General features: G+C 32.6%; 2 pseudogenes; one reads left to right on the top strand and one right to left on the bottom strand.

Annotated features, from left to right (window-relative positions):
• Positions 1-6,454: 6,454 nt before the first annotated feature.
• Positions 6,455-7,523, top strand: LOC134260464 (uncharacterized; annotated as a pseudogene).
• Positions 7,524-7,535: 12 nt separating this feature from the next.
• On the bottom strand, positions 7,536-8,498 carry LOC134260391 (uncharacterized; annotated as a pseudogene).
• Between the last annotated feature and the right edge of the window lie 787 nt (positions 8,499-9,285).

Below are 9,285 nucleotides of genomic sequence, written 5' to 3'. Positions count from 1 at the left end.
CTTCTCATTATCAACTAGAAACTCAGCTTTATTACATGAAACGTCTCTGGGAGTCTCTGCCGTATTTTGAAGCTTGTTATAAAACTCTTTTAGGCGAACCTCATCTTGACAACTATAATCATGCATTTTATAACTTCATAAATGCTCAAGATTTTTGACCTCAATTTTGACATTCTTGATTTAGAAGGCAAAGGCAAAGGTTGGCTTCCCTTCAAGGAAGAGTAAGATTTTTGAAAGGGTTCACTGTTTCTGGTACATGTGATCTCTTCTTCAAGTGGAGGACAGAAGTGATTAATAACAGCGTCATCCTTTTCTTTTATTCTCCCGGAAGCTGCTCCCACTTCCACGGAATATGTCTAAAATTGCTCAAAAGTGCTTGTCTTTTTCTGAAATGGTATCTTTTCGATAAAGAAAAAGATTGATTTTAGTGAAAAATATACATCCATACTGAATCGTTTTAAACAAGTCTTCCTCTACATAAGTGTTACAGATCATTGTCAGAGTCTTTCTTTTCATAAGTGTAAGAGATCACTGTTTTAACTCATCTAAAACTGATTTTCGTCTATGTCATAGCACTCTGTAACTGGAGCTTAGGTAATATAACTTGAATTTACTCATTTCTGAAGGTTAGAAGTGGTTCTATATACTGCAGTGATAGTCTCATGCTGTCCTTCACAAAGCAAGAAAATTAAACAGATACCAATTGCACTCTTCGCCTTCTGAAATAGTCCTCCATGAAGTTAATCAATATTTTTGGCAGCACATTAGCATCCATGAGTGATTATCTCTGCATCATTTTACGATTTAGCTTGTGACGTCTTCTACAACACATGAAAAGTTTCTTTTTTAATATTGATGTATGATGATAGTGAAGTTAACATTTAATATAAATAATTAATCTAAATTTACTTGTCACCAAAAAAAACACTAAAATAAAAAAAATTGGTTCAATTTATGAGAAAAAATGATTCTGTCAAAATTGAGTCCTTCATATCCCCGAGTGTTCCCTGGCTTCCTTGTGTTGGGGACCTGATACACGTAGCAGCCACAGTCTCCGTGGCTGAAGAGTCCGTGAAAGCAGCAGCCGTTCTCTTTGGGGTGATATTGGGGAAAATGCTGGGTAGATATCTTTTTAGGGGCACCATCTGGTACTGAGTTCCCCCGTTTTAGAGTGGGAGCTGTTGACGTGCCCTCAGTAACTGTAGGTGTTGAGTATTTCGTCCTCTAAGTCTTGGAAGTCGAGGCTAGGAAAGAGTTGTGGTTGAGAGTTACTAAAAATTTAAACAATTTAAAAAAATTGTATTTATTTTTGTTACTACATGTATTTTATTCAGATGAATTATAGTTTTAAGGTTCTGCAATTTATATCACTAGTGAAGATAGTGTACATCCTGTACTGATTTTGTTTCATTACACTTCTCTTAAGAATACCTACATGATATATACATATATACTTTTATGCTTAATGATATACGCATATTTATTTATGATAAAAATGATTTTATATAGATAACTATTTCTATATTGCTTATAAAATTCAAGATTTTGATACACATACCTAGACTCAAAATTCTTCTCCTCAAGTTCATTTTGTAAGTCGTTCCAAAACATTTGGAATTCCGAAAAGTTCCTTGATGAATCTTTCTGTTTAGATTGTTGTTGTAACTAGGGGTCTGGAAACAATGTTAACCTATATAATGGATACCTTATAAATAAAATCAAAAACGGGGGGAAAATGTTGGGAAGTTGCTTCTCCTGATTGTTATTCGCTACGTTCAATTTCCTCCAGTTTCTCATCGCGCTCTTCTGATTCCTTCCGAATATTCTGATCGATATAAACTTTCCTGAAGTGGGACTAAACACATCGAAGATCGATAGTGCTTTCTTTTTCAGTGGCAAATTTAGATCACAACACACATCATAATAAAAATAAATTTGTCTATATATCAGAGCATTGTCTCCGTCGTCTCTGAGTGAAAAATATCTCATCCCCTTGCAAATTTATATTTTGAGTGACAGTGATCCGATATGCCCTTGTTAATTACCTAAAATACCAAAATTAATCTTTAATTACTAAATTAAATATTGTTGGTATACGTTTAAACAAAAATACCATAAAAATCTTTCAAAAGCAATCATTATGCCGCTTGTCTACACTCAAATTTACTCTAATTGTATTTAACTCTGATGTTTCGGAGGTCCGTGTTTGCTCTGCTCTTATTTTGTATATTTGTTTAATGGACGTTGAGATTGAATACTGTTCGTTATTTCCATATCCTTCATTTAAGGAAAACAACAAAATTGCAACAGATATATTTTATACTGACACTCATCAGTATTTGCATTTTGGATCTTCCCACCCGCAAAACATCAAAAGAGCAATACCTTACAACCTACCCCAAAGAATATGCACAATAGTAAGTGAGGAGGAAACCAGAAATCAACGTCTGGATGAATTGAAAATATATCTCACAGACCAACATTATCCTCTAAGCTTAATCAACGACGGAATTAGAAAAGTAAAGGAATTAGACATAGAAGAATTAAATAATCCAACTCCTAATGATGAGGAAAATATTCAAATATTATCACTGATCACAAGTAACAATCCTAAAAACCCAAATATTACACCTATCGTTCAAAATCTGAACGAAATTCTCAAAACGGATAAAGAAATGTCAAATGTTCTTTCAAAATTCAAATTTATAAACAGCAAAAGGCAGCCCAAAAACCTCAGAAGAATACTCTGTCCTTCCAATATAACGAAATCTATATATACATATATTATTTTAAGGATACATGTAGAGACATATAAAAGGAGCTAGTGACCATACCAGAGCAATATCCATTACCTTTTTTTCTTCTATAACATTTTTTGCTCCTTCCTCAAAAGCATCACATTATCTAACGCCAAAACACACGATTACGACGTCACTTTATCTACCAGTAAGAAAAAGTTATATCAATCAGTCATTTAAATCTTATATAATATTCAAGCCGTATTTTTTTTTTATTTTTGTGAAGTGTTTTGAAGTGAAAAAAAAATGCTTCAAAACAGTACATTATTTCATTTTACTGTGATGCGCAAAATTCTAAGCATGTATTGTGCAACACAATCTACAATCATTTCCCCCTTAAAACAAGATTACTTAACCTTTTATAAGTGGTCCCTTTAAATTGAGTATCATGATTAAAGAGACAAAATTTAAGATTACGAACTTTCTAAACATATTTATTACTTACATCACTGCGACCTGCCCTCTCCCCATAAGTGCACATTTTTTTGGATGAATTTTTGTTTATATTTGTACTCTTCTCGTAGTTTTCTCAACAGTTTTACAAGTTCAACGAATGAAGTGTGTTAAGAGTATTCATGTTTGGCATTGTGGTGAAGCCCAATGAGCATTGCTTCAGTTGGCGTGCTGTTCTTTTAAATATCAATGCACACCTTCTGAATGATTTCATTCCTTTTCATCAAATATTGAAAGGCTTGCCGCGTGTGGTTTCCGCCCAAAACCTCAATGTGGGGGAATCCATCTTCTTGCACTTCATCCAATGAATGAACGTGTCCAATCAGAACGGAAAACACTTGCGGGGTGTCAGTTGTTTTTCCAGTTCTTTGAAGTGGAATGGGTCTTTATCTCTTACTTTTCTAGAAATTTTCGAAATGCAGTACAGCAAACGGTCGTTGTTCCAATTATGAAAATAAACGTCAAGGTATTTGACTCTTCTTTTCATCTACAAGAAATTGAAGTTAAAGCATTTTTTGTTTACTGCATATTACTTTTCAATTTTTCATTAAAATATATAGAAATAAACATTAATTTTATAGCAATAATTGTGATTACTCTGAATGGCTCCAGACATAATTTAGCAGCCTCTGTCGGCACTCTAACGATGTCATAGATCGGTAGAGCTGCCGCTCTGTTATAAAAACGTCAATCAAATTGCAAATTGCAGGAACAAGCAGGTTTCTTCCTATAAAGTGGGATGATAATACAATTTTCCTAGACACCTCATTAGTTTTTTGGAAGAATTATGTAAAGTTTTAAATGTTTAAACAACATGAACAATACGAATTAAATTGAGAAAAAACACAAATATGCAAGAAAATTCTTGTTAGAAAATAATTTAAAATAATAATAATCCTTTTTACGTATTTTAAAATATGCTTTATGAATAGATCATACTTTCTCTAAAAGTTGATCAGGAAGATGTCAGTCGTCGGGAAAATCGACAATTGTTTTGGGAAATTTTGCCATTTTCAAAAAGTCATGTTTGTCTTTTTTATCTTACAATATATTGAATACTGACATTAAAACAAACTCTATTTATATAATTTAAAAGTTGACAAAATTTCCAAAAAGGTGCAGTATAGTTTATTTACCTTTATGCTATCATTAAACAGATTTGCAAACAAAATATGCATCTTGTTTAATACGTTTTTTGAGAGGCAGACACACAGGGACCGGTAACATACTGTATTTGATTTTACGTAATCACTATAAGTATACAAAAAGAGAAAAGAAAACAACGTCAACCCGAATTTAAACAGGGTCAAACTCGGAAATGATTCGTGTTTTCAATAAAATATCTTGCAGTTAGTGAAATAACGCCTGGGATCATTCAGCAATAATCACTCTTTAATAAAAATATCATTGGGGTCATTATACCCCCGCAAACGAAGTTTAGGGGGGTATATTGGAATCACCATGTCCGTCTGTCTGTCTGTCTGTAGACAAGACTTTGTCCGGACCATTTCTCAGAAACTGTTGGATGGATTTGTCTGAAAATTTATACACTTATTATTCAGCATATAAAGGTGTGCACCTGGGATTTTCATCATGATTGGATGATTTTTCCGCATTTTACAGGCATTTTTTCTTTTTTATTTTGTGATTTTGTTTGGCTCATAACTAGAAAACTATTTGACTTACAATCATCAAACTTGGACAATTTATGCATTTTGGGTAGACGATGTGTCCTGACCTATTTCAAGGTCACTGTGACCTTTAATTTAAGTGATTTATAAAAAAAACTAATTCTTAAAAATTTTTAATTTCATTATCCTAAAAAATGTAAAAGTATAGTTGTACCCTTATTAAAAATTGCTAAATTAAGTAAAAACTTAGTTTTTAACATATACTTTACAGCAAATTCTGTAAAAAATGTTAATGATTTGAGAGGAATTCAGTCTGTCCCATGGGCATAATTATCACTTATGCCAATGGGACAAACTGAATTCCTCTCAAAGCATAAACATTTGTTACAGATTGCTGTAAAGTATATGATGAAAAAATAATTTTTTACTTGATTTAACATTTTTAAATAAAGATACAACTATATTTTTACATTTATAAGCATCATGAAATTTAAAATTTCAAAGACTTAGTTTTTTATAAAAAAAATTCACTTAAATTTAAGGTCACAGAGACCTTGAAATAGGCCGCGACACACCTTCTACCTAAGATGTATAATTTTGCCAAGTTTGAAATCTCTAGGTCTAATAGTTTTCTAGTTATGAGCCGGACAGGATTTTTCCATATTTGGCCATAGCATCTTTATTAAAGGTCACAGCGACCTACTTTTCGTGCATGACACACCGTCTACCCAAGAAGTATCAACTGTCAAAGTTTGATAATCCTAGGTCTAATAGTATTCAAAATGAATTAATTTAGAGGAACAAAGATCATTCATTGCTAATTATCATATTAACAAGCAATGAGATATACAAATGCAAAGGGCACACACTAATAATACCATGAAACAATTAATGAAAAACCAGTATAGAATGCACAAGAAAAAATTCAGTTTCACCATCTATAACCAATGTATTTAAAAATAGTTGCTTAATAACAAATAGATATCCATATATAACTCATTTTATAAAGTATAAGTAAAATCGCATTTCATCATATTTATACCTTTCCTATACTTTTAACTTTTTATATTAATTAAACATACCACAGTCTGCTGGCCAAGCTTTACTGTCCCATCCTCCAGCATAGTGTACTTTACGACTAAAAAAGCATTCATCTTCCTCAACATCTTTATGTGCTTTTCGTGGATGATGACCTGCTTAAGTGTCTGATAGTTACTGTCACTAGACACCATCCACGTTGTGCCGTAGGACTGCTCACCATTAGCACATCTTCTGGTTACCACTTCTTCCAAAACAAACATAGTCATGGGTTTGGGACCCTACAAAACAAAACTAATTATTAATTCCAGCAAATAACCAGATTCCACCAAACTATAAAATTATTTATGTTCTGTATACATATTAATCCCAGATACCTGTAAAAAAAAAATGAACAAAAACAGTATTCTCTTATATTTAGGTTTACAAACATCAGAATGAAAAACTCCAGTAAAAGGAAGAAATTAAAAAAAGAAAAAAAAATATTTTTCCTGGATATATTATCGACTTTCCTACATTAATTTTTAATTAATAAAAAAGCGTGGGGCTGGTCAAATCCGTCCTTGGATAAAAAGTATAGTCAACCACACATATTTGGTAGCAGCGTCAAGTGGAAACAATGGGCAAATGAAGGTTGACAAATGGAAATCTATTAGCAGCCATCTTATCAATGTCTTTGAACATGATTCTGAGGTCTTTCCACGGTGTTAACATGGCCAGCTAAATGAACCTAGAGACTGGATGCAGCAAGGTCATTATCCAATTAAATCTATTTTCTTTTATTTTATAACTGTAACACATTCCAAAAATTTCGCATTTTTTTTTCCATTCTAGGCTCTAGATGCCACAAGATGGTAAAAGATGTTGTGGAGAGCCCCTATCTACTTAGAGATCTTCCAAAACTGTCACCTGTTTACCAGACATATGGACTTGAAGTTTTTCACTCTGTGGTGTATCATTTCGCACCAAAGAGTACACACTTCTTTTACATGCCAATGCTTGCAAGGTTTGTAGCCTTTCTTTTTTAACACATTCATAGTTCTATAGATTAAAGTAAAAAAAAAAGTCTTTAGAAATTTTATATTATTCATTTTCAACAGGTTGTGTATTGCTGCATTTCATTACAATGAAAACGGAACTAGACGTCAGTAAATAACAAGAGAGGGTGAACTACAGTGGAGTGTATCCTACCCAAAGACAAAGAAAGGGCAGGAATGTGTAGTAAAACCTCGCAGAGTGCCTGCAACCTTTGGTAAATAATTTAAAAGAAGTGACTAACAAATGCTGTAGCATAATTTCACATATATAAATATCTATTGAATCTATAATGAAATAATAAAACAATCACTAAGTCTTTCATGTATTTGGTTTCCTTATAAGATTTTCATTCTTATACTTGTCTTCTTTTGATTCCACAGAATATGTCGGAAAATTGCTGGAAAAGATTTTTGTTAGAAGAAGAATCTATCCTTCCTTAAAATTTGCCTAAGATGATTTTGTGTTTGGTCATAAAGCTGAAGAACCACGTCCACTGACTCATGAGTATGAAGACTTTGACAAAAATGAACTGATTAACAGAAGAACATCTAGATACAACAGATAAAGGATGGTGGGAATGTGAAAGTTTTAAATGTGTTGTGTTTCAAAATGGAAATGTGTTGTGTTTCAAAAAAGATTGATAGGTGGACATCATATCATTATTTTCATAAACGTGGATATTTGAAACCAGCATACGACTCAGATGGAAATGTCTGTCTTATTTTGGATACCACACAAGCAGGGATACTTTTTCGTCTTTTTTTTCCCTAGGATATGCCAGATCCAACGAGTGAAATCTTCTGTAGGCGAAGTATATATATAATCTTTAATATAAAATTAACCATGAAGAAAATACTATATCATAATTTACTTGACATATTTCAAGGAAAAAATCAAAAACTTTTATAAGAAAAGTTATATGTATACATTATCTTACTCATGTACTGGCTCGTTGTCATCATGGGGGCCCATCAGTGTCTACAAACTCATACATGGAGACTTCCAGGACGTCAACCTTGAGGCAATTTCCCTGAAACCCATCATGTTCTGTGCTACACTTTAACTCCTTTCCTTCTTCTTTTTTCCAAAATGGGTGCAATTTCATGGCAGCATAAACATCCTTCATTTGTTTCCATTACTTGGCACCTTTCACAGACACACCTTGTAATGTAAATCAAATTATATATTTACTGTTCATATATGAAATATATATATTACACATGTAATAATGCTGATAGTGAATGGGTGAACAAAAGTTTCATTTCTGAAATATAAACTTAAACTAGTTAAATATTTGTTTTATTTTCATACCATGCTAAATTCTCTCTGCGGGGTCCAATTACAGCTAGTGCATTATCCTCCTCCAAATCACCTCCCTCTGAATCTTCAGATTCACTTCTATTGCTGCTTTGAGTTTGATTTAGTAAGGGCTCAAAATTATAGGGTCTTATTTCTTCAGGAGCAAGAGAAAATCTATCTGACGAGGCTTCTTTCATTGTTTTGTTTAAGATAAAGCGAGAATTTGCAGGAAGCTCACCTCTGACGTAAAAATCGCCCACGTGACTCTTATCTCATTAATTGTCGGCATTTTTCGGAGAACTGCATCGGTTGGTATTTAAAGATTACTACAACCAGCTGTGCTTTGTTATCTGATGCTTGTTTAACAGATTCAGTGTGAGAATCTGACTCAGGAATGCTATGGACATTGAATGCAGACAAAATATTTTTTTATGTCCTGTGTCCTTTGAGTCAAAATATCAATAATGTTTTATAGAATTGTTTATTTTCCTCTTAAATGAAACTCTTTATTTGCACATGACAGCAGATTGTCATTGATGAGGCAAAATAAGAATGCATTTCATTTTCGACTTCTAAATACCAAGTGTTTGTACCATTTACATTTTGACTTATCCCCAAAATACCGAGTTCACTCAGGTGACCGTTTACTATCTGTTTTTGTGTGATGTGTATTAATATTTAAACATTTTCATTTATCTTCTTGTCTGAACCACTGAACTAATTCAACCAGTTAAGGCACAAAGCATCTATTGATGAAGAGAAATAAGAATTGTGAATTTTATTAGTTTTTAGCTCCTGGGTACGAGGGACTTGACAAAAACCACTGAAATTAATCAAATCTTTTCATTTTTACTCAAAGATGTTCAACATCCCTGTTTAATAAAATGGAACTAGTGCTTGACCAGTGGAAGTGTCCATATCGGTAAAGTTGCCTTAATGTTAAGTAAAATTATTATTTGCAAAGAAATTGACGAAAATTAAATAAACGATTAACAAATGTCATAATTATCCAAATAAATAAATCTTAG

The sequence above is a fragment of the Saccostrea cucullata genome, unplaced genomic scaffold (assembly GCF_032062105.1).
Source record: "Saccostrea cucullata isolate Sc308-1 unplaced genomic scaffold, CSIRO_AGI_Scuc_v1 ctg2085, whole genome shotgun sequence".
NCBI classification, from domain to species: Eukaryota; Metazoa; Mollusca; class Bivalvia; order Ostreida; family Ostreidae; genus Saccostrea; species Saccostrea cuccullata.
The sequence above is the reverse complement of the archived record's forward strand: the minus strand, read 5'-3'. Positions and strand labels throughout refer to the sequence as shown.